The sequence below is a fragment of the Plectropomus leopardus genome, chromosome 18, assembly GCF_008729295.1.
Source record: "Plectropomus leopardus isolate mb chromosome 18, YSFRI_Pleo_2.0, whole genome shotgun sequence".
Taxonomy (NCBI): Eukaryota; Metazoa; Chordata; class Actinopteri; order Perciformes; family Serranidae; genus Plectropomus; species Plectropomus leopardus.
The window spans coordinates 14,838,094-14,863,623 of NC_056480.1; positions in this window are offsets into that span (position 1 = coordinate 14,838,094).

Consider the following 25,530-nt stretch of genomic DNA (forward strand, 5'->3'; position numbering starts at 1 on the left):
AAAATATCTTTGTCCTAGTCAGCAGTTAGGAATGTTCATTTAACAATTGCCTTAGATGGAATTATAACAGTAAAAGGAGATGGCTTTGAAATGGAAATTGCACGCATGGGAGGCCCCGGTGAGCGCTCCCACGATCTCATGGATCTCAGTGACGAACACCCGGGTTTCATTCCATCTGACATCAGAGGCATGGGCGGGCACACGGAGAACAAACATGTCGTGGAGAGAAGCAGGGATAAGAACGATAGACAGACACCCCTGTCCTTAGTTGACAAACAGCTGCATCGCCTTCCCTCTCGTCTTTTATCTGCAACGGGGCTTCGCTTTCATCCGGCACACGGTTTGATGTGATGGTATTATTTACTCGTCATTTGAGGCAGAATAAATTGTGTCTGTCATTAGCTTGATAACACCTCTGCCAGATTAGGTGACAGACAAGAAGCACTGGTGGCCTGATTGGAAGAAGACAGAACTCGGGTGGGGGTGGGGTCAGAATCAGAGACTGGGTTTATTTTGAAGGAAAGAGAAGTGGGTGAGGACCATAGAGATGGAGATGAGAGAGGAGAAGAGGGAGAAAAATGGTCCAAAAATTGTAATTACTCCAAGCACCACAGGCAAACAGCTGAATAAAGATAAGGTCACCAATGGAACACAGACAGATAGAGGTAAACCGAACTAAACATATGGATCATTGCTCTCAGTGTGGGTAGAAGTGCAGCTGCAAGGTTCACTGCAACAGCTCCAAATAAAATGTCAAAATACAGAGCCAAACCAAAAAGTGGTTTCAGATCTGATGCCCCTATCAGCAGGACATCATTTGTCAGCACTTTCTAAAACTGTTGGAAGTCATTGTTATGTGGTTAAAGGTTAAGCACAAAAACAACTTGGTTAGAGTGAGGGAAAGATTGTGGTGTGGGTTAAAATAACTAGATTAGGGAACTAGAGGTGCACCAGTCCACTTTTTTCACTTTCAAACTCCTGTATATGGATATCTGAGTCTGGATAGTGGTGCCAAACCAGAGCTCTCTTTGAATAAAATAAGCATTGCATTGAAAATTTGCATTTCATTTAAATGAACCGTAAGTTAAGGCTTCACGTACTAACAGGTGTAGAAGATAAAATTGCAATGGCAACTCCTTTAATGTTCTCAAAAACCTAAACAAATCAAGTGCACAGCGATGCGTTATCAGTTAATAGTAATTAGAATTCTAAACACGAGTTCAAAAGTAATAAGAGAATTTTATAGGGTGCAATGGCAAACTGACAACTCCTTCATGAGGTTTTCAAAGTGAATATTTGAAATAAAAGTGCAAGAGCTGTGAAGAGAAATAAATATCTACACTATCAAGAAGCCCTTTCAAATAAGTTATAAACAAGCACTTGCAGTTTATCATGCAGAGTGTTAGAATGAATCCTTATCGATAGCACTGGGACTGAATCTCACTGTTCATTTAAGGAGCCAAAAGGGATGTCTCTGAGATTTAAAAAAAAAAAGAAAAAAAGAAAGAAAGAAAAAATCAGGCCTAATTTGCTTGACCAGAGGACCGAGATGTGCTGTGGCTAACCTGGCAAAGCAGTGACCCCCTGTACAAATGGCTGTGTCCTTCCCACAGTGGGTTAAACAAACCTGTGGCCCTTTGCTGCAGTCTCTCCCTTACGACACTCTAAAAGCAGTCAATTCAAAAACAGGGAAAACCCCTAAAGAAATAATCTTTAGAAAAACAACAACAGAGGACGGTCACTGTAAAAAAGTAGCAGTGTGTTGCTTGTGGACCCTTCTGTTGGACCCTCCTCAATTCAGTGTGTTTTTAATTTGGAGTAGCCACTCTACCTCTGTGCTAAAACATAACAACAACTGACTAGTTTCTTTGTAGCCGTCCCAACATGACTACGGGACATTTTCTATATATGTTTAAACTGGAGCTGGAAAGACACAAGTAAGCCATTGTTCATTTCAGTTTTGAGGTCTTCTTCTAAGCAACACTCAGCCTGCATACCCACTTGGATCTGTGAGGACTCACTGAGCTCTTCATGTCAATATTCAGGCAAACAAGCACTCCTGGAGTAAATGCAATGAGCTTTATGTATGTTAACCAACATTTGACTATGGATTCTGATCATAAATCAGTGATGTCAATCCCATAGATGATTAGTGAATCACATCAGTATCAGAACCCCGTACTAATATTGGATAGGATTGGTCCCAACTCTTTGGGGAGCCTTTGTTATCATAAATACAGTGGGGGTTGGGGAATGATTATGGTATTAAAAAACTCTGCATTGATTGTTATAAGTCAAAAAATTGTTGACTGATAACAATCAATGAGCCCAAGAAGACATCCTCAGATAGAAATCCAAAATCCTTGTTTCAACAAATCACTGCTCCTGTTATGGAATGCAATCTCTTAGTGAGTATTTCTTTCATCAGTCCTAAAAGCGTTTTTCCTGAGATTAACTATCCAATCAAGTAAAAAAAAAAATCCCACAAGTATCGCACATAATATTACAATTTTGAAAACACTGACAAAGTTGAACAATTTGTTAGTATGCAAAAAAACTACAGCTCCCATGAAGTGCAGCAGCAGCCATTCTTTCTTTCTTTCATACCCAAGATATCATGACACTTTCCTCTTTGTCAACCTTTTTGTGTCAAAAAATATCCTTACAATTATCACAATTGATTAATTATAAGTGAGCAATAATTAATTAATCAATAAATTATTTGATTACAAGTTGCTCATGTTGAAAGGTGACTTATGGGAATATAAATGAGAATAGTTGGTGTGTGCGTACATGTGTGTGTGCCCCCTTCCTCATTCATTTTCCTGTAATTAGTGCATGCTCGTTAATTAAGCCACAAGGCACTCAATTATATTTCTCCTTTTAGAGCTGACCTAAACCTGAGGGAAAACATGTTGAGCCGTCTAAGAAACAATGGCCTGGCTGATCTTTGAGTAATTATCAATTACCATGCTAATTCATCACTCACTGTCAATCCCCTCACAAAAGCCTCACTCAACCCAACAAATGCGCATGACCTCACTGACGAATTACATGTCAAAGTTAAAAAACAAAAAAGAAACGCAACTGTCCTTTAAGTGAAAACACACTGTTAAAGACTTTGCTCCTTCAAAGGGTGGGCAACTCAAATGCTTGGCCTTCTGAAGCTTGTGCTTTGCAGTTAAATCAAGGATGAAGGATAAAAAAAAAGGTACTGGAGTGCAAGATGAGGAGTTTTGTTTTTGTAGTTTTCAAGGGCAGCTAAGGTGCAATGTGTTATTAAAGTTTTAGTTTGCAGAAAACCTTGTGGTGTGCCAAACTGTCTCTTGTAAAACCAGAAAAAGGACATTTGTGTGTGCGTGCATGTTTTCATTAGTCTGGCTGATGCACCGGCAACCAAAGATTAACGAAAGGATCTGAAGATGGAAGGAGACAAAGCAGGAGGAGAGCCGGATGGGGCGAGTCCTTAGACTTGTTCATAATTAAGGTAAAGTCTTTGTTCTGCATCCTGTCTCCCAGGGAGAGAGCAACACATTCAGGAGCCCTTCTCTTAGCGACACCACCTTCTGATTAATTGGCCCCTGAATGCACAGCTTTAAATCACAAAGTCCTAGACACACACCCACTCACATGCAAATGCCGGCATCCATGGCTTCACAAGCGCACACACTGTACGAGTAGTAGGTCAAAGCCCCTATCCACAATGCATTAAATCACAAAGTTAGGCCAAAACACCTACTGATCTTTCCCCATGACAGCACTGAGGCGCCAGTGACCTTGTGTATCAACATCAGTTGGTGAGATGAATCTAGATCATCTAAACACATACACACGCTTCTTTCTGGCCTTTTGAAAATGAAAATTTTACAGATATTCCTTCTGGACAGCTTTCATTTGGTTTTATACCATGGACTAGATTAATACTTGATTCTGATTGGCTGCAGGATGTCTGTTAAAACATGATAATGGACACCCACCAAGTAGTTACTGTAAAACTGTCTGTTTGTTGTTCTAAACTGATGCACTGGCTTCATTACAGTATCGGCCTGTATCTAATATGAATAACCATACCAACAGGGACGCAGGCAAAGCCTCAGTTTATAATCCATTTTCAACACTAACTGTAGTCCTTCAGTACCTCATCCTTTGAACACAAACACACAAACTGAAGAACAACACTGCCCCTTTGAACATCCTAATAGTTTGTATCATATCATCAGTTATCTCATCATATTCGCCATTCAACTCGTTACTTTAGGATGCAATCAACAGTAACGTATTATTTGTTCATAAATATCTTGAAAGGGATTTGGGGACAATGACATGGCTGGATAGCTAGCTGGTCTTGTGGTCAAATATACTGTTAAATTATATTTACCGTTTTTCAACCGTACGCTGTGTTATTGACTTAGAATATTTCTGGCTCAGCTAAGCCAAAGACAAATTAAAAAATCTTAAAATAGCGAACAAATGGTTTCCCTCACATTGCCTTACTCTGCCTCTCATTGGCTTCCTCTGACATTTTTACCCTAACCGATCCCACTCCTCTTGCCTAAACTTTACTAATCCAACTAACAAAGGCAACGAGTACTACCTACTCATAAGTGGGTCATTCCTTCCCTGTCCTTGGATTTGCACATTTGCGAGCCAGAGGGATCTATGAGCTGAGCTGACTAGAAATATCTCCTATTGTCAAGTGGTATCTAAGGTTTTTCCTATTTGCTGAAGAAGTGAACAGCGATTTCATTGCATAGGAACCTTATGCCAGTGGAGAAACTTTTTGATTGCAAAACACATCTAAATATAAATAAATGGTCTTAATGTTGTGTTTCTTTGGCAAGTAACCATGCTACATTGTAAAAATACACTACTAGTTTTAAAGACCGCGTAAAGTGGTAATTAAAATGTGTTCTGAGTGAAAGATGTGTTATCAAACACCTGACCCAATTTGACGGACCAAAAAAATCGCCAAGTATGTAAAAGGTCTCAAAATCATGAAAAAATGCACAGTATTTTCTGGTCTGAAACGCTGGGGGCGTGTCCCCTCAAAGAGGAAGAAATAAAAGCTGTGTATTTATCTAGTTCTTTTCAATTGTTCCAACCAGAAAAACAAACATACAAGAGCAACTGAAATTAAATCCCCTTAACTTTTTCCCATTTTGAACACACACATGAATTGTCTTACTTATTGTTCAAGGGCAAGGTACATATCTCAGCCACAACCTCTGTGAGATCAACTTCTCAGATCTATTCTAAGACAACAGGAAACTCTTGAGAGTCCTCATCTATTGACCTCTCACATGCTAGCAGCATACAACATGGCTCGTGGTGCTGCTCGCCTAAAGAAGCTTTCATCTAATGCACTCTATCATTTGTTTTCCCGCACTCTCTTCTTCAGCCCTGTCCTCTCCACCTGCTTATGTATTGATATAGGTATTGCCCATGAAATATCAGGTCCTGTCTTCAAGTAATTGATTGTTTTCAGTCTGATAATACATAAATGTAGAGACTTGCGCTTGTCAGTTGTGCTCTAAAATAAATGCAGCCATAGATTTCCAATTAAAGGTGGCTGGCAGGGCTATTAGTTAGCTCTAAAGGTAGCTGTCAGGGAGCGGAATAAGCAGGGGTCTATAACCACCATGATAAGGCGGCTGTGAGAGGTGTATTTATCCAGCTCTGGACACGCAATCTTACTTCCAACAGCAGAGACATAAGGAGCTCTGTATAGAGTGTTAGGGTTGGGCAATATCATGATAAATATAAAACAATAGAGATCTGTCCACAGTAGACATATTATAGTTTCCACAGAGGAAGCTGTACATTTAATTCAGTATGTATAGTTAAATTAGGCCAATGCAGGTGATGCTGCAAATCAATGAGCAAGTCTGCTTTATGGCAATAGTGGATTAACAGGATTTTTGCATCGATGTGATGACAAGCAACAATGTATGAGTTATATTATATACTGATTTAGCATATACTTATCACATATGATGCAAAACCCCCTCAGATGGACAGTGAGATAGGCTTGGGCAGTATCACGGTATTATGGTATACCAAGGTCATTAGAAATGATCCTCTTTCTATTAAACACAATATATATATGTAATGCACAGCACACACCAACAGACCTCAGTCTCCAGTCTCTACTGGTGGAACAGGCAGCTGACCTGAAAGACAGCGCGACACCTAGTGTTGGAGGGATAAGTTATAGGACTGTAAACAGCCGGCAATCAGCATTAGGGTGTTTTTTTTTTTTCTTTTTTTTTTTTTTACATCTGACTTGGTGAATTAAGGATTTATTTTGGTTGACTTACTAACTAGATTACTAGCAAAAGTAATAAAGATGGTTTAGTAAATGAAGTGTGTTTTATGATGAGTTAATGAGGTAATAAAAGCTCTCGTGGGGGATTTATACTATCATATACTCTATACCCTGGTAGAACTTCAGAAATATTACATACTGCCCAAGCCTACAGTGAGATGTGGTTAAGATTATTTTTTTGTGAAAGAAAACCCAAGGGAGGGTGTAAAATGTTACTGGAACCAACTTGCACTGTATAATTGAAAGTATAAGTGTTACAAAAAAGACAAACATGCAGGCCTTCATGAGCTGAGAGGGAGGAGGGGATGATGGAAAGTGTGACACCTGGGAAAGACAGCCGCCAAGCAGCAGACAGCAGCTAACCACATTTAAAAACAAATCAAAGTGAGCATTTTTTAACGACCGGTGGGGGCAATTCTAGATGTGTTTGTAGTGACCTAACCAGTCATTTTGATCCAAAAAAAGGTATTTTCCTAACCCTGACAAAGTGGATTTTGTGCCTAGACCTAACCACACATTAACCAGAGCTTGTCACAACTTAAAGTTTAAAATGAAAACAAAAAGAAACGTATAGTTTCATCTGCTACATATGAAACATACAAATGTAACTTATCTGTGGTTTGCAGGAACACCATGATTTATTCCAACATTTTGGTTGGTACCTAATCCTTTTCCTTTTAATATTATTCTAAATTCCAATTAACTTTAACATTTCATAGACTAAAAGATCATTGAAAATGCTTTTCAGATATAGCAATAACAAATATTTGATGCACCCTGATCTGTATGGCAAGCAAATATCTTTTAATAAACTATTCACTCTACAGTTACCATCATGCATTTTTATCTTCAAGTAGAGCCCAGAATCTAGTAGTCCATCTGCTTCAAGGGTTGACATTTGAGCTATGTGCCCTGAAATGCCCTCTCTGTGCATCGCTTTTGCACTGAGAAGTTATTTGCATTTTTTTTGGCGTGTTAGCTTGAATACATTTTCTCACTCTCCTGTGACCTCTCACATCAAAATGACATTTTTACCCCCAGGACTGCTACAGCTAACTGTGTGTTTTTGGGGTCACTGCACTATTTTTGGTAAACTGCCAGAAAATCAAGTCTTTCTGAGAAACTACAAGAAGCATATTGAACTTTAACAATGAGTGAATTTGAAGTCACATACTTTGTTCATTTTAACACGAGGTTGAGGAGAAACGGAGAATAAGGCTCAGTCTGGATGGTGGGGACAAAATGTGCCAGATCACTTACATACTGACTATACACTCTGTCACGTAATAAAGATGATCTAATGACTGAAATTGGCTGGAAATGATTGTGAAGTGAGGACTTGTAAGAGACAGAGAAAGTGTGTAAGTGAGCAAATGAGTGAGGGCAAGAGTAGAGGAGAGCAGGGAGATAGCCACAGAAAATCTGAAAGAAAGGAGAATGTCAGAAAGAATGACACAGAGAAAAGTATGTCTATTGGGAGAATGAGTGTCCCTTATCACTCAGTCCCGTGGGGTTGGCTGTCACCCCCATTTCTGGATAACAAGGCACTTCCAGCTTCATTTCAGCCATTCCTCAAAAAAAAAAAGCCTGCCTTGCGGTGGCAGGTAAATCCATACAGCCTTAGACACACACTCACAGGGTTACATGTAGCCTTATTGCTCTCACATGATCCTACAGCATGAACGGGTTTACACACAGATATCTCGTAGCCCTTTTTCCAGAAGCTTCTAAATACGTCTCTCTGTCTGCAGGCTGTGTTGGCATATTCATCTGAATCCTTATCACACACAAACACCAGAGATCTCATCTTGCTTATTTGATTCTCAAATCAAACCGATGTCTCAAGAAGTGCCTCAGGTCAGCGCTGAAAAGAGACAGCAGCTGTTCAAAAATTCCATAAAATGTATGCATACTAACAAACCCACATCAAGTCATGTGAGGTCTTTCTCAATCAGCGAGGACATGATCTGAGAAGGGGGGGAGGGGCTGGCGTAACAAAAAAACAAGACAAATTTACTTCCAACCTCACAAACAAAGTGTCACTCAGCTCTTGAGTACAGCTCCTTCATCAGGCTTACATTTTATGGAGACTGCTGTTGTCACGGAAACGATAAGTTTGAAGCATTAACCCATTCCATCAAGCAGCACTATAGCCTCCTAGCTGCCCCCCCCTCCCTCTCGCTCTCTCACACACACTAAAAACTAATCACCACTTTCTTCACAAATCCCTCCTCATAGATCTCTCACAGCTCTCTGGGGACTCTCCACAGCGTATTAATCAACGTAATTGAAATAGTTGATTACATCACTTCACGCCTCATCCCGGTTTAAGGGACTGTGTGTGCAGCGAGCATTAAAGACGTAGTAAAAGAACTCAGAGATGCTGGAGTGTATGTGCATATCTATGGCTAAAACGCATTAGTGCAGATGCCATAAAAAGTACACTAGACATAATAACTACAACTGTCTCAACTATAGAGCCATTACTCACACTCCTCCTCAAGGAAAGAGCAAGGATATTAATACTTTGACACACGCTTATATTACGAAAGAAATCCCCAGTAGCAAAGTCGGTATAGTGCTGGTGGGTGAAGTCACAAGGTCATGGTCCATTATCGAGCATCGGCAAAAATTGACTTTTTAAACAGCACAAATACAGTTATGAATTCCTTATGCTTTAAATATTATGTAGAGTCTGAACTAGGAAATGCATGTAGATATTTTCTCCACAGCAGTGATACTCTGCATTTAATTTCATCCTTGAGGAGTTTATATAAGATAACAAGAATTCATTTAGGTGCAAAACTGACCTGTTTAAGATGCTGCTGACCAATGTAATGCTTTTTTAATATTTGTGAGTCATTTGGGTGCAAATGCAGACAGAATCACAGTGTTTGTTTACAATAACTTCTGGATAGAAAACCCCAGAGTCACGTACTTGCACTAAGCAAACATAACATCAAGTGGTTATCCCGAAGCCACCAAACTATACTGTCATTTTACTTTGCAGAACAGTAGAGTTGCTAGTCTACTGTTGCTTCCATCAGTTACTGTGTCAGGTTAAGTTCAATCAAACAATTATTGATTTTTTTAGGTGGTTCTTTTAGGTGACTAGAATATGTTTTGCTGTGGCCCTTGTCCACATTTGTAGGTGGGGAGGTAAGCGCTGTCATAAAAATGGCAAATTCTTTACAAAAGAAAATGCCACAAAACCAGCAACACATTGTGTGTGTGTGATTAAGCTTTTACTGATAAAAAAGCCAAACATAATTTGGTTATTTGTGCTCAAGAGGTGACACCTTACTATATTTTAGCTCTGGAGGAGCTCACTGAAACCATTAAAACCACAGATGATTTGCTAGCTGTATGTGGCTCTTGCAGAGCATAATCATGACGATATCAAGAAGGTCGTGTGAAGTGGAATCAGCGGATCAATAGGGTGACTTCATTTCATTGGCGCACGTCGCTGCCAGGTTAATAGATGTGGAGAATCAACTTCGACTGACTGTGTGTCAGCAATGTCAACATTGTGCCTGAAGAGGGGGCACCCAGTGGCTAAGTAGGTAGAGCGGGCGCCCCATGTACAGAAGCTATGTCCTTATCATAGCAGCTGCGGGTTTAATTCCAGCCTCGGCCCTTTGCTGTTTATTATCCCCTCTTTCTCCCTCTTTCACGCCTAAGCTGTCCTATCAAAAAAGCAAAAAGCCCTTAAAGAATCTTGTAAAAAACAAAACAACAACAACAAAAAAAAAAAACAATGTGCATGAGAGTCCCGCAACACCGAGTCTGGGCCTTTTTACAAGTTGTTTTATTCGTTGTAGCTCCTTACAACAATTCACTGAAACAACAAAGCAGGCATACCAGGCAGGTTTTCATTTCCTGTAGCAAAGGGGATTTTGAAAACAGTCATAGTCAGATAGCGTAAAAGGGTGAGAATGGCAGGTTAAATAGCCAGCAAACGGAAGGTTTAAAGCCACAGTCTCCATCCAGTAGGTCAGACTAGATTCACAGTAACATCCTGTGAAGGCTACACAGACGCGCACAGACATGCACACACTGCCGGACACACATGCAGTTTTGCTGCGAGAGTTCTTTTTTACATGTATTTGCATGGTTGCATGCATGGCTGTAGACCAACAGCTGGACTAAAGATGGACAGCGCATCTCTGCTTCCTTTTCACTGAACAAATATGAGGCCAAAATACCTCTGACACGGCTGCTGCAAACTTTGGAGCCAGAGTCTGCACAGTAGCGATGGCTGCAGTATCAGGTTCTTGCCCATATACCAGCCTGACCAATCGTGAACGATTCCATTGATCGCGACCACACAAACTGACACACACAGCTGTCAATCATGGCGTCAATTCCCCTTTTTACAGCATCAAATAACTAATTATAACAAAACTAATAAGAAGCACATGAACACTTCAACAAACACCAGGTGATAAGTACTACCTGAAATGATAGGAACCATCTTTAGGTAGGATATATTTGACATGTACTTAAAATATTTAGTTTGGCCCATGTCCCATCCAGTAACACGAAGGGGGCAGGGCTAATGATCTATTCTGCAGGCAGCCATTAGGAGGCGATCAAGATGTTTTGGGGATGTGCCATACTATCCACCTTTGAATACGTTAAATGATCTGGTTTGGTTTCATAATGGATCAAATTTAACGCTTACATAAATGTGATGTAACTGATGCAGAAACATAAACAGGTGAATTAAAACATTTCGACTGTGCCTGAATGAAAACATTGTATATTATTATGTGATGACTTAAATAAAATGATGGCAGATGGCATATTATGTGTCAAGCAGCAGGCGAGCCCTGACAACCACAATCAACATGACGAGCAACAAGGGTAAATACTGTACTTTGATTTTACACTTTCACAAAACGCTGACGTACAAATGGCATAATGAAGTATTCAATGAACAGTACCATTTCCACCATTAGATATTAATCATTAGGGTACAACATTTAGTTTATGCAAAAAAGAACTAACAATATAAGAAACACCATTTCATGAATAAATAAAAACCTGACATATCAAAAATGCTTTATTCAGGTATATCAGATTTTAAAAGCTTGTTTATATACTATAAATGCACTCTTAACTGTGTGTTTATAACACTAAAAAAGAGCAAAAAAAAGGCAATCTCTCTTGTCAGGGTGAAAGTACAGTATTTCTTCACTTTCCTTCTTCCTTTTTCCCTCCCAATTCATTTTTCTCTTATCGATTTCTGCCTTTATACAATTTTTCAGAAGCCCACAACCACTCAGCCATAACCTTTTGGCCTGTAATGTCTCTATGCCTCACAAGTAGTAAGATAATTGCTCTTTTTTATTCTTACATCGTGCCAACACAAGGGTATAACCAGGATTTTTTTAAGCATTTTGGATAATCCTAGAAAGACATACTTATACAAACAAATTCCTATGATCCTCAAGAAGAACTACGAGGGAAAGATACATATTGTACAGATATGAAGTAGTTTTAAGCAGAAAATGTCGGCAATTGTTTAAATGCCATTGTGACAGTTGTTATTTAGGCACGCGTTGCATGTCATGCAGCAAACTTTATATTCACAGTAGCTGGCAAAGATCATGAGGCACAGAAAAGAAAAACAGTATGTGCTATAGAATATAGAAGTCAAAAATGTTTCCCTCAGGCTTTTGCATGCTCAAAATGCACTAGTTGTATGACACATCATCATATTGTGAATCAATACTTTGCTCTTGATTTATAACAAGCAAGCAACCAAAAAGTAGTTCTAGCCACAAAATTGATTGCACTCTCTTAATAGCTGGAAGGTTTTCACTGTAAAGTTGCTGCAGAAAGTGTTTGCCAACAAAGCGCAGCAAAGGTTATCTGCTCAAAAATCAGTGATGTGCTTATCCGTTAGCAGTACAATGCATAAAACTACATTAAAATGGGAATATGTATAGATGAGAGGATAATGGAGTCCAAAGCAAATGTGCGTACAATAAGTTCAAAGCGTACACTGCTCCAATGGTCAAATTGAGCCAAAAACTGAGTTGAAAATTCAGGAGACAGCTTGCCCTCTATCTGCAGGTGACAGAGCTTTGATATATTATTACACTCCTTCTAGCAACCAATAAAGGTCAAAGCCAGAGCCCTGATAATTTTCCTGAAATTGTAAATAATCTCGCTAGACAGAGGTGCCAGGAGAAGAACAAAACAAGAACTGAGTAGAGAGTTATAGTTGTTTTTTTTTTTTTTTTAGCAATTAAAGGGATTAGAAGAGACAGGACATGATTCAGAGGGGAGATGGTGACATGAGGTGCTTTTTGAGGAGATGGATTTTAAGCAGAAACAGGACAATGGCTGATGACTTTGCTGTTGTGAGTGGACTGAGAAGTGTCACTGAAAACTGAAACTAAGAATACAATGACATTATGTTTGAAATTCAGGCTTTGGTTTAGCAGGGAATGCTTGACAATATTACTAAACTTAGTGGGAATGTACAGGTAGTTGCCTGAAAGAAATAAAGGTGTTTTTAATTTATTTAGACCATTTTTTTTTATGAAGAATGGTTGGAAGTTTGGGAAAATACCCTTATTCAGTTTCTTTGTGAAATTTAGATGAGAAGATTGATACCATTTGCATATCTGGCCATGCAAAATGAAGCTGGTACCAGCAGACAGTTAGCTTTGCTAAGCACCGAGACTGGAAACGAGAGGACAGGGCTAAATTGGCTTTGTCAGAATATGGCTACTATCACTAATTGTCTTATTATGTCACAGTGTTTGATTAAAAAAAATAATTTGTGGCATTACAGGGGATTAACTGTAGGACTTTGCCCAAAATGCCCCCTTTAACATTTCATTCCATTGCAGCCCAATTGGCAGATGAAAATGTTGACATTACAGATTTAAGCAAAAAACAATAATGTTAACTTAATACGTTTTATATGAATCACTTCTACGTTTCTAAAGCGATGTAGTTCTGATTACTTGTATATTAGCTGACTTTGTTATCAGGAGGAGAGGGGGATGGTGGAATGTGGGACAATTTGGTAAGACAGCTGCTAACAAACAACAAAACCGGTTGTTTTTCAGAAAGACATCAGCTTCATTTCCAGCTGTGATTGTGGCTCCAAAACACTTTTTTCCCCCCCAAACCTTAACCAAAAGGTTTTAGTGCCGAAGTAAAACCACATGTTAACCACAGCAATGCCAAAAACATAAAGAAACATTAAGTTTAAAGATATCAGCTTTATAATACTATATAAATGTTACATATCCATGATTTGAATGAATGTTCAATGCCTTCATGTGTTCCGGTGATTAAGTTGCCCATCGAGTCTTAAGGTATTAAGACTTAGTCTTAAGGTATTGACAATGATTAAAATTGTACTGATTTGGGCAATTTTGTAGCATCAGTGTCATGTATTGCTGATGCTTTACTAATGTCCTTTACCAAATTAGTTATAGCAATGACCTGGTTTATAAGGAATCCTGGTTTATGATTAAATATTTATTCATCATTAAAACTCATATTTGAATCTAAAACCTTGAACAGAATTGGTGTACAAAGCTCTCCATCTACTAAAGACAATTTCTACATCTTTTTTATCATCTATCAGTGTAATTGCTGTTGATAATATCTTGTATAATCAACCATAATTGAATTTTTTTTGAGAAACTGTACATGTAATTACATGTCAGACAGTTTTTTTGATGAGGAATTTGCATGTTTCAGAAAACACAGTTATTACATTCGAATATTTGCGACACCATTGAAATTGTATAGTTCCTTTGTGGCTGCTTTAATTAGTACATTATGAATCACAAAACATTCATTATTACGGTAGACTATGCTTAGTTTGCTTTTGGCCTCCTCAGAGACAAAAGAGAAACAATTGATGATGTTTATTTTATGTGGATATGAAATGTTTATTCTGTGTCAAACAGGAGGTTCATCATTAAGTTTGCTGCTTATGCTCAGTGAGTGACAGAAATGATAAGACATGCATCAGGTTTGCATGTGGTTTTAGCATGACTGGTTCAAAGGATTCATAAGTCTGGGACTCTGGGGATGCATTTCCTAGATGTGCAGCATATGTTACCTTGGAGATCTACCCGACAAGTCTTCCAATCTAAATCACAAAGCAGTTAATTTACAACCGCCTTGGAAAATCTACCCATATGAGCATTTTTTGATCTAACATTCCTATCTGCAGGAAGACCTTTTTTGTGGGTACATTCCAAAATTGATATGGCAGTTAAAATAGCATCCATATAACTGTTTCCTAATCTGTCACCTTAATGGTTATGAATTGCTTTCGCCAAATGAAACAAACTGATTAATATTTGGAATGGTAGTCACAACTACAAAACCTCCATAGGAAAGAAAAACAAAAACATAACAGACAGAGTAATGATTGGCTTTGTTTGCACTTCCAACTGTCCTGTCAACACTTTTTAGAAGTGTCTTTTATAATCGTGGTTTGGGAAAATGCATTTTGGGCCACAGGGGGAAAATTGAAAGCAAGACTTGCGACTTGTGCCAGTGACCCTATGAGGCTGTATTAAACGTGGTCACAATGACTATGTTACCATGCTGAGGTAGGAAATAATATATACTATGCTTACCTTAGTTAAGTGTCTTAGCATGCTTACATTTGCTAACTCCTATAGCATGTACAGCACAGGGTTTAGGAACAGGCTGGGGTCATACTGACCTGCCGCTGTCATCGAGGCTGCCTCTCTCAGGGCTCCTGACGAGCTTGGATTAACATCAAGTGCGAAGGTTGATAAGATCTAGTTAAAGGCCGTTGTCTCCCTGCTGTCCTTTGTCTGTAGTGCATCCCAAACATCCCAAAGGCTTTTCACTGCTTCTCTTGGAAATAAAAGGAAGCGAGTAAGAGAAATGGGCAAAGGACTTTGGACAACCGCAAGTTATTCGGGATAGTTAAAAAAAAAAAAAAACTACATCCATCCTTGTCACTCTTGTTGCTATTTATGAGATCCTTTTGGATTTTACTCTTGTATTTAGATACGCCCCTTCCACTGAATGGAGAGGTGACGAAAAAAAAGCGAGAGCAGAATTTAATTTGAGCAAAAAAAAAATAAATAAAATAAATGATGAATCAACAACATGTCATTTAGAGGAGAGTGGATATTCTGCACGCATCTTTCAGTCGACAATTTGTTGTGGACAGCTTTGTCTTTTTTTGACACTGCAGCATTATGTATAATGCATGTCCACTGAGATATAGACATATTCTGCAGGCATTATGCCTTTGGCTACGTTCATTATTTTTGTGTGTATATGAATGTGTGTCTCTGGGCAAGTGTTTGTGGGAAAAGGTGGGAGGGTGGATGGTGTTCATGTTGCTAAAGATTCTTGCAGTCAACAAGCCAAAACACATGGATGCACACAAAAAACAACAACTTCTCAAAGGTTCTAATTACATGACAAATGAGCGCCATTTCCCAAAGTCACAGCACGGACTCAGTGTCTGACTTTCATAGCTCCATTCATCTTGGGGAGGCAGTGCAGGGTTTGTTTCAGACGATGTTTATGCAAAGTATTCACTGCCTATTATTCACATTGTGCTGGAGAAATCGTACGACAGTTTAACACTGCACGCTATTTTTCTTTTTTCCTCAAGTAGCTGTTGAATGCAGCTCAGATATAAAGAATTACTGAGAACTAGCAGAGAGAACAATAACAGAGGACGCCTTCGACTCTTAACTTTATAGACCACAGTTTCCCAACCAGATGGCACCGTGAATGTGTAAAGAGACCTGGATACAGTGATGGAGGCTCAGTGCTCAGTAGTGAATAAAGCCAATAATGCTCAATTTCCACAGTATGAAATTACCGTGGGACCCACAGAGCAAGCACGCTAGAAACTTACAGCAATGGAGCAATATTAAGCAAGGCCAAGGGGCTGACTTCCAGCTTAGCCCTCTGCTTATTTGTATGATATATGTTGTAGGATTCAATTGACCGGCTCTTCTAGACTTTCGATATGTTATTTGACCAAATGGATCAAATCGCTTCAATTACTGTATCCACTAACTTAAGGACGTCTCTTTCTCAATGTAACTGGAAAGAAGTCTGTTAGGGCCCCATGGCATCGAGTGACAGCCTCGGTCATTATCAGATACTCTTTGCAACTTTGGATCGAAAAGTGTCCAGCAACATATAAAGCAGCTTATTCAGACCATCAAGGAAAAGTGAGAAATACAGTCCCTTCATATATTTTATGCCCAAAAAATGATTAACATAGTTAAATAAAAGTATAAGTTTGAAATGGTTTATGAATGGTTGAAAAAGTTTGCTAAAAGTAATGGATATCTGGTGGAAATAGTTAGCTAAGAGTAAATGGTTGAAATAGTAATGGATATATGGTGGGGGGTGTTAGCTTAATGTAATAGTTAAAATACTTCATGAAAGGTATAAATGGTTAAAGGAAACTGAATAAATGGTTAAAATACTTAGCTGAAAGTATAAATGGTTGAAATACTTGGCTTAAAGTCATGGATATGTGGTGGAAATAGTTGGAGGCCAAATAATGGCTGAAAGGTATAAAATGGTTGAATTATAGAAAAGTCATGGATAAATGGTGGAAATAGTTTGCTAAAAGTATAAAAGGTTGAAATAGTTGAGCGAAAAAAGTTGAAATTGTCAGTGAAAGGTGTAAATAGTTGAAATACTTTGCAAAACGTAATGAATAAATGGTTGATATAGTTAGCTAAAAGTAGAAATAGTACTAATTATGATTAAAAAAAACAGTTAAAATGTCTGCCACTCTCTATGACAACAGTATGATTCTAAACCTATATATCCAATACAGCTTAACTGTAAGAAAAAAAAGGCTACAAATATCCACTTGTAAATAAGGAGGGTGTTGATGAATGAGTGCTGAGTCCATATGACCGGGCTTTGTGGGCACATCAGATAAAACAGGTTGGGGAACACTGCTAGAGAAGCAATTATTCTTGCTGCAAAATTTTTTTGTCACAAAAGCAGCTATTTCTTTCATTATATACTCAAAAAATCCTTTTGTAACCTCTTTCTGTGGTACTATTTTTTTCTGAAACCTTCACCTCTAGACCTCTGTCAAAATAACCAACAAAGAAACATTTTCCTGAACATGTTTTGTTTCATAACGGCATGAGCAATCAAAACCTGAAGTGTCTTAACTATAAATGATTGCTTGCACAAACAAGATGATTTGAGAATAGCAACAGTGGTATTTAAGCAGGTGTGGGGAATAAAAACAATCTAATTAGGGCAGGACACTGGGAGATTGATGTGGAGGCACTACAGAGATTCAGCCACCTGTTTGTTTCCTCGCCATTTTCCATCGCCAGTCCTTCTCAGCATCCACTCTGCAATCACAGGCAAGGTTAAGAGATTCAACTCTAATGAAAATCAGGGAGCTGACATCACGTCAAGCTGTATTTTATCATGCTGTGTCGTATTCCATCATATCAGCACAAAATCAACTGTCGTTTGACCTCTCTGGCATTGCTACAGCAGGATTTTGGCAGATGAGTTGCAGAAAAACAAAAAACTAGAGAAAAAAGTAACTGAATCGAGTGGATTATTATAGAAAAAAAACAGAAGCTTGATTGTTGATGACTGAAACTTAATGCCAATGCAAGAGGCAATAATTGTCAAAAGTACTGAAGTAACAGGCTATTAGCTTGCAAGTGGAAAAAGTTGAAATGATAAACAATCAAATTGAAAATATCAATTTTAAGCAGCCTAGCCTAACCTTAAGGCAGAAGGCTGATATATTGTTATGGATGAAAATGTCACCAATACTAACGTCCTCACAGGTGACAGTGCACTGGCTAACGTTTGAGGGGATGGGGGAGCCCATAACGCAGATGGTGAAAATTAAACTGTCACTCACTTAAAACCCTGCGATTCATAGTTACACATTTTATGAATAACAATGATAGATTGCTGCAGGAGCATGCCAGGAGATTTGATGGCTCCTGAGTAATGAGAGTGTGAGAAGAATCTGTTGATGCAGCGTCATAAATTTTAAGCACAGCAAAATCTTCCTTCAGCTTGTGGCGTTTTACATCTCAGATCATGGTAAAATCATGATGCAATAACCTTCTCATGATTAAGACGATGTAATTGGGTTGAGGGTACATGGCTTTTAAAAAAACATAAAAAAGGGTAATTGATGCACACAGATAATATACTGAGTGCCAGTTGATTTGTACCGTGTTAAGAGATTGGAGGTCATTTGTAAAAGCGTCTTTCTGAAACTAAGGAGCAGCAGGCTTGAGTTGTCGCCTCAATTATACACGACCTTGAGGGCAGCCCTTACATGCACATGTTTCATTGTTAAAGGAAAGGACAGACAGAGAGACAAATTATTGTTGTATGATTCCATGTAGGTCATGATGCTGACAGTTTCTGCAAGTCTCAATGTGCATATTTATCAATGAAAACAGAAATCTGCTCATCCATCTAAATCTGCTCATCCTATGCAGTGTCCAGAGATGCAGACAATCCGAAAGGAAGTTTGACATTTTGGGGAATGTACTTATTTACTGTCTGGCAGACTGCCAAATGAAAAGACTGATACCACTGTCATTCCAGTTTATTAAATATAAAGCTACAGCCAGCAGCTGGTTAGCTTAATTTAGCACACAGACAGGAAGCAGGGGAAAACAGCTAGCCTGGCTCTGTCAGCTGTAAACAAAATCCACATTCCAACATGTTATTGCTCATTTGTTTCATCCATACAAAAACAATTCCCCAGCCTACAGGGGGATATGTGACTGACTTTTTCTCGGTTAGGAGCCGTTGGTAGGCAACTAGCAGAAACATCACAATGTTACTGGCTGCCACTGTTGGGCTTCTTTGTCAAAAATGTAACTGATTACTTATTAACTGTTTCTCATCAATTAATTTAAAATGTGAGTTTTGGCTGTTTCTTTCTGTTTTATCATTATAAAATCACCACCTTTTTGTGACTCTACATGAGTTACAGCAGTAGAGGAGGCACGTGGCTGCATTATAATAAGCGCATGCGCACACACACACACACACACACACATACACATACACACATACATACGTACAACTCATACACTGCTCTCTCCAGCATGATGGAGAGCGATGATGACAAGCAGCAACCCAGGATGGATGGAGAGAGCAGTGAATTCAGCCCTGATCCCTCACCAGGGCGCTCTGGCTTTTCTGCTGAGATTTTTTTCCCTTCCTCCTCCTCCTCCTCCTCCTCCTCTCACTTCCTACCAGCCCAATTCCCTCGCTACTGTACAGCCACTGCACAGCACAGTTTAAATCTCAGTCGAATTCTTAAGTACTTATTACAGAGTTCAAGGGCTTAGCTGCAGATGAAGCCGGATAGGATTGAGTGCGTGTGCAAGTGTGAGTGTTTTCTCACATGAGGTCAAACAAAGGGAATGAGTGCAGCATGTGTGTCCGTGCATGTGCCGTTATGTTTGTGTGTAGTGGGGGAAAAAAAAAAACTTCTACAGGCCAAAATAAAAAGAGCAATGAGATCAGATGCCTCAAGGCACAATGGTGGGAGGAGACGGAGGAAACGGAGCATTTCTTATTCTCTTCTTATCTTCATTTGAACTCTACAAACCTCCCTTTCAGATGCAAATGCAGCACAGATCAAAGAGAGGTCAACTTATCCATGTGTTTCACGCTGCACCTCAATGAATAAAGATGCAGTTCAGAGATCCAGTGCTCTAAACATGTAGTGCAAATGGTGATGGACATATGAGTGCACTTAAGGCGGGAGAAAATTACTGCCAGGGGAAAAGAAGTCTTTGGCAAACAGCTTTCCTGTTGCAGTGTCAGATAACATTTGGTAAATTGCTCCAAAGTAAACACATTGTGTATTCAGAATGAGACAGGTCTCTTAAAGCACTCTCACAGCATCTTCATGATATCATCAGTGACCATTTAAAAAAGGACAGTGGATAAAAATGGAAATTTGCTGGTTGGTTCAGTGAGCCTGGAATTATAACATAGTAACATTGCTTGCCAAATTGACAAAAAGACACTTCCTGAATTTTTTTTTTTTTTAAGATAGCGTTTTAGTGCGCGATCATTTTCAATAGTAAGATTTATCTGAAGGGGCACCAAAGCTGTGTATTTTAAACCAAAATATAATCTTTTCCTAATCTCAACCAGGAGGGTTTTTGTGCCGAAACACAAACGTTTTAACTACAGTGTTGCTGAAGTGTTAAGAAACATAAAGTTTGTCACATATTCATCAATTAATAACATACACATGTTACATTTCTGTGAGTTGTAGAAACGTACAATCACAACATTTATTCTGGCTATTGGGTTGGTAAAGAAGGCACCTTACTGCCTGCTTGAATTTTCTCTTTTATCACCGACTGCGTTTGAACATGTTTGGATGTTTTTTTGTCTTTTTTTCGGTGACTGTCCAATTCTTTCTGAAAAGTAGTCACAGTCGAATAGATGGCTGATGAATGCAGTGTGGCATTTCATGTGAATCTTTTTCCAAGCCCAATAACTGTCAACATGTTAACTCTCTATTTTCAACATTTTTTTGTGGAGCCACTGTGCTGACAATAAATTGACTTGGAGTTAGAGTTTGTGGACATTTATCCAGGATGATTGTATTATTGTAAAACTTCTCTTACTTTTGTGCAAAACCTGACAAAAAAAAAAAAAACACACAATATTGTTCTCTGGTCTTTATCTCAGGGATAACACCTCTTAATATGAAGATTTTTATTTTCAAGTGTCCAAAACATCTGCAGGAATTAAGAATTTGCTTTTCATGCAACTCCATAGTTTTGCTGACATCACGATACTGGCATTAGTTTTGCTTGGGCAAAGATTATCAAATATTTCAAGCTATTTGAATTTGTTAATTATTTGTTTTGTATTTTGAAGTAATGTTATGATTGCAGTATACAGGCACTGTGTGTTGAGTTCCAGCAGCATGTTTACAAAGAGCCATCAGTTTGTCTTTACAATTAGCAAATATAACAAACACACACCAATCCCACAGGACTACAAAGACTACATTGAAGAAATCTCTTTGATGACTACCATATTTCATCATCCTTTTTCCATTTTTCAGCCATCATCTGCACAAATACTGTAATCATTCGCTCTCTGTGGTCTGCAACGTCACCACAATACAAACCAAAGCACCCTTTAGCTTACAAAACACACCCACATCCCTTTTGATCAGAGCCACTCAACATTAATTATGCCATGCTTTACTTTAAATAGCTCTGATTAACACGCTGATTAAAATTTTTTATTCTCAGGAATACTTTATTAAAAACCACACCTGGTCATTCTGTGTGCGAGACCACACGGGCTGCAGGAGGGCTGGTTGACTAATGAGCACACGTGGTAATTAAGACCTTTGCATTCACATAATGATTAGCTCTATTTATATTATGATTCAAGCACACTTCCATATTACATGCGTGTTATGTAACAGCTTACTGCTGGAAACCACACAAAACAAAGCATGGCTAATACAAATAACAGCAACTCATATTGCTAATGATTAAATTAGAATTTCCCATTTTCACAAAGAATTAAAAAAAAAAGATTAAGTGTGTCAGTGATAAAGTGTATATGTCCATACAATCACACACCTCATTACATTAATGTCTTCCTCACAGCATTAATACAAACAGCCATGCTGCACATACTATTTTAATGTATTTAAATCACATGGCTATTTGTCCCAGTTATGTGTTTTTCTCTTAGTTTCGTCAATGACCAGGAGACAAAACATTTGTTATACTCTCCTTAGGTAACAGCTGCCTTTGTGCAATTTTTTCGCCCTGCCCATCTTCCTCTTCCATCCATACTGATGTCAATACAAACTACTTACTTACCTCCCTTCCTCTCTTTTTTCCCTTCATCTTATGTCAATGATACTCACCCTTTCTCACATTTCATCCTGGCCTCTCCTTTTTCATCCATTTGTACTTAACCTCACCCAGCAATTTTCCTAAACACAGTGTGTGCTCTTCCCTATTCCTTTTATTTGGAGGGTATATGCTTTATCTTTCTAAACCCTATTTTTGTAAGAAAGGACCACCAAAACAATATGGACATTTGACTCAATTCTTCAAAGATATCTTCGGTTTGTGTATTCTGACTTAGTAATTCTAAATGAGACATTAAGGACCTAAACTACAAACGTGATACCGCTTCTGTGTCTATATGCTAAATATTGAGCTAAAGCCATGAGATAATTAGCTTAGTTCCAAGTAAAACTACAACTTCTTTTTTCAATTCAGTTTGTGAACGGACTAAACAAACAATTTCTAAAACTTTACTGGTCACACTTAAAGGGGTTGGTAGGCAGATTTAAAAACATTTCAGGAAGAGCCTGGCTAGCCGTTACCCCCTGCTTCCCATATGTACTCTAGGCTAATCCCAGCTAAGCATTTACTAGAGATAGTTTTATTTTTAAAGAAGTGTTTCACTGCTGGAACGACGGTTGTTTTTATAAAACTGCACTTTTAAATTTGGTGTTATATCACCAGAGAGAACAGGCTGTGGTATTTACTTTTGCTCAAGAGGAAGAAAACTTACAACTACCAGAATGCACAATGCTGCAAGGCACCAATAAACACTCCTGCTAGCCACTGAAGCAATATAAGTTGGCCATCCAAAAACAATATGGGGGCCAGCAGGTAACCAACAATCTCATATTAAAATTTAACAGAACAGAACAGTCCCTATCCTTAACCACAAAGGGAGGCCGACACAACGATTAGGAATATGCACAAAACACCTAGGACAGTTACAGACCGACTAAGGTGCGTACATGACGGACGAAATCGACTTCCAATTACATTAACTGGGTATGTTAGGGACTTTAAGAAATTACATTTTGTATTATTTAAGTCAGACTAACTAATTAACGTATCCAGTCCAGTACTGGTCAGACGAACACAATAATTTGACTTTTTCTAACATCATGTAAACATCTTGACTGTTGGTTATAAGAGCAACAAAGCACACTGTCGACCACACCCGGCAATGGTGTGATCAGATGTAACAGGTTTAAACTATTAAGTGGAGGGAACAGCAAAACACTGTTGTTTAGCCTGGTGTAAAGTTTCTCTTTAACATGTAGACATGAGAGTGATACCAATCATCTCATCCAATTCCAGTGTAGTAGTGAATTTCATAAAAAAATGTCAAACTTTAACAAAACAGCTACACTTGACTCATTTGTTTCCCACATCAGATTAATGTCATTATGTAATAAAATTAAGTTATTATATTAGTTATCATAATCATTCATTGGAGTAGCACAAAAAGCTTACTTGTAATAAAGCAAAACTTTTTTGCAATTATGTGAGGTAAAAATGCAGGTCAACACACTGCTGAGAGCTCATTGTGAACCTCTTAAATTAAATTACAGTCGATGATGAATGTGACCTCTGCACCCACCCAGTCCCAATTACCAACAACACTGGACTGCATGTGCAAAATTATGGGGCTTGTGTTTAAACAGCAGGTAAGCCACTGGCAGCTTGTAATTCTCTTTAATACTGTAGCAAATTGTACTTCATTAAAATAAAATCTTTTCTTATTAACATACTTATAACAGAGTTCAAATATGACACAAGACGGTGATGAAATGGGTTTTGCACTTTAGTCAAAGACCCGAAAACACTCCTTAAACTTTCTCAGAGTTGAGTGAGACTTATCCCTTCACAGGAGGTAGAGCTCCCTTGAACTTTAATAATGGGACTGACACGTAGAAGAAGAATGGATGACCATTTGTCTTCAAACAGTTTGCCCTCTCGCTAGTGCAGTGACACAGCGGGGTGTGTAATGAAGAGGGTGTGAGGCTGGACATCCAGTTTCATTCTCAGATATGTGACTCTGGGGTAATGAGATTTTTTGAGAGGCCCCGTGTCATTCCCCGTCCCCAGCATGTGTCTGTCAGTGGCTCAGAGGAGCCGGTAATGACATTCAGCGGTCCCGCTAAGGACCGCCGATTAAGGGATTGAAGAAGCACTGGAGCATGAACGTAAACCTTCAGTGCATAAAGCTGTGTCAAGATTGCACAATGTCCGGGGAGAACATATAGTCACTGTCGCCTCATCCTGTATCATAATGTCTTCATATTTACCAGAATGACTCCAGAAATCATCTGATGAGGCTAAAATATGGACAGAAATTGAAGCAGAGTAGTGAGAAGGAGAAGTGAGTGATGGACTAGGAAGAGCATAAAGGATGCATTTGGAGACTGCGAGGCACTGGCTAGAGAATAGAATATGACTTTATTGTCTAATCAAGGTGGAAAAATGTGTTTTGCTCACCAAGACATAAAATCAGCACAAACGTATAAGAGAGTAAATGAGGGCTATATTTGTGATATTGCCTCCGACAAAATGAGAGGACATTTCTCATATGGACCAGTGATCATCAATCAAACCACAGGTGAACAGATTTTTCTACTCCAAGTGTTCAAGTAAAAGTCTAATGATATTCTAGACTTTCCTTTTTGTCAACAACTCCCATGAAAAGACCGAAACTAATAATTAGGCATAGTCTGTGTAGCCATGGCCTGATATACAGTAGCTTATTTCTCACTGCCGTAGAACTCCATTGTCATCTGGAAACCATTAAAAGCATATCAAGTCACTGACACCAGGTAACATGTTCCTCACCATGAAACACACGTACACTGCAGTTTATTTTGAGTCCATCGCACTTCCAGAACAGTAGTGGTGCTCATAGCTACTCAACACAGCACAAATTACTGCTGAAATAATCCACAACAAATGCACTATTCACTCTTGTTTGAGTAAATTTTTTTTGAAATACTACAATACTCAGATGTTGTAGGAGATTACTAAGACTTTAAAATTTGGATTATCTCCTTACTGCTTTATGCCTCTGCATACCAGTCAAACTGCACTTGAAGTTTACATCCATGTGGTGAAAACATGGATTTTTTTACAGCAGAAGATCTAAATAATCAGCACAGTTTCAAGGTGGGCACCCAAGATTAGTGTCACCATTCACTGTCTGACTAAGGCCACATTTACACGGAAACAATCCACAGAAAACATTATCGTTTTTTGTGGATCCTTTTAGAAAAGTTCCGTGTTTAGACAACATTTTGAAAACAAACACAGTGAATATGGATCTGCAAAAACGACGTTTTCTCCTGAAATTGTTTC